Source organism: Rhinopithecus bieti, unplaced genomic scaffold, assembly GCF_001698545.2.
Source record: "Rhinopithecus bieti isolate Rb0 unplaced genomic scaffold, ASM169854v2 scaffold_36840, whole genome shotgun sequence".
Classification (NCBI taxonomy): Eukaryota; Metazoa; Chordata; class Mammalia; order Primates; family Cercopithecidae; genus Rhinopithecus; species Rhinopithecus bieti.
In genome coordinates this window covers 2,417,309-2,419,282 of record NW_016816502.1, presented here as the reverse complement: position 1 = coordinate 2,419,282, position 1,974 = coordinate 2,417,309, and the positions used below count along the sequence as shown (strand labels likewise).

At 35.9% G+C, this 1,974-nt stretch overlaps 1 pseudogene; it reads left to right on the top strand.

Annotated features, from left to right (window-relative positions):
• Positions 1 to 593: 593 nt before the first annotated feature.
• LOC108517125 (eukaryotic translation initiation factor 2 subunit 3, X-linked pseudogene) overlaps positions 594 to 1,974 on the top strand; it is a 6,693-nt pseudogene continuing 5,312 nt past the window's right edge.

Below are 1,974 nucleotides of genomic sequence, written 5' to 3'. Positions count from 1 at the left end.
AGTAATGCTATTGTACTACACAACAAGCAATTGTCATTAACTTGTTTACGTATCTTCTTTCTTAATAGGCTTAAGGGTAAGAACTGTATTTCATTGAACTTATACGTTCCCAAAGCTTAGGATAGAAATTGACATATAGTAATATAGAAGGGGTAGTAAATAATTTTTCAATGAATAAAGAAACAAAATATGAATCAAAACACAAAAAAATTGATAAGGGAGTTCAAATGACCCTAACTTTGTCTAAAATGAAATGAAAACATATACTTTTCAAATTCAGAAATCTTGATTGTAATTTTTATTGCTTATTTGTATTCCTAAATTTCTGCCTTTTTCATCTTGGAACAGAGATGTCAGTATACCATTTCATGGTCTACACACTAAAGTACCCTGACTAATTTCTAGACCAAACATAATGAACTAAGCTTGAAATCAGAGTACAAATGCTTACCCAAAACAAACTCTAACGGTTTATCCATCACACATTACTGGGTAATAAGAAGTATTTGGTATCTGAGTGTGCATAGTTTTCCTTAGAGGAGTCCAAGATTTGATTTTAAGTAGGAGACATTCCTTCAATTTTGTAAGTCAAAATGTTCTTACAACCAAAGACAGTCGGGTATTTGTGGGGTGAAGACCAAACGGAGATAACAGTAGGCACATGGTATGTAGTAGATAAATATTTGCCAAATAGGTCTGTTGATTATTTGTGGTTGAATAAAATAGAGTAAATCCATGTTATTTCCTATTTACTGTTGGTTAATTAACAGAGAGGATTTTGAGAAGCAATCCTTACTCACCCGGATATCCTATTTTTCTTTATGGAAAGACGCTATATTAACTCGTTCTCTAACATGAATGCTGCAAAAGTACTCTGTAAGAACAAATTATTGCATATGAAAATTATGAAGTAAAATGTTATTTGCATATATATATATATGATATGCGCGCACACACACACACACTACATATGCAACTCATATACTCACTCCTAAAATGTTAAGAAGAAAATGTAAGTTGAGATCATGTCCATGGTCGGGAGGAGGGTGTTAAAAAAAAAGTGTAGGTTCAGAGATGAGGGAAGAATGTTTTTTTTGGAGACTCCATGAACAAGCAGGTAGGAGAAGATCCCTGTCCTGGGGAGGCTCTTACAGCTGAAACAAATATCTGAGGCAGCTCTGACTATGAACGTCATGATTTTGCCCAACTGAGGAAACAAGACTTTTGTCACCACCTCCTAGTGCCCTCAACCAGGACTGCGTTAAGATGAAACAGTCTTAGTCTTACACGGACTCCTTCCATTTCATAATTCTCTGAAGAGCACCCCCTACAAAGCCCAGAAAGCTCCTCAAACCTGTCTTGTCACCCTGGTCATTCATTTCTTAGCCACCTCTCTACACGCACAAAGTCAATAAAGGGAGTAGTTGATCTTTCCACTCTGCTGCCTTCTGTCTTCTTTGATCTTATTATGGGGAGAATGAAGAATTGAGCCCTGCTGTAATTAGAGCCCCTGCTGTAATTTTAGTTTGTCTATAAATAATAGCCTTGGAACAAAATGATCTGCCAAGGAGAAAATCTAAGGAAACTGCAAGAGGCATGTGACACTCAAATCAGAGAGACTGCTTACAGCTTTCCGGAGCTTAGAAGCCAAGCTCCAAAAAGAGTAAAGAATGACTTTTCCAAAACCATAAGTTGACTAACCAAGCCAAGAGGAGAGCCTTCACCCAGAACCAAATTTGCCAGCACCTTGATCTTGGGTTTTTAGCCTTTAGAACTGTGAGAAAATAAATTTCTGTTGTTTAAGCCACTCAGCCCATGATATTTTAGTATGGCAGTCACAGCAGACTAATACATAAAAAGAAACCAAAAAAATTACTCAATGCCAGAATTGAGTATTTTGTGCATGCACACATGTGTGCATGCACGTACACATATAATTTATATATATCAATTTAAAATATAATTTATATAAAT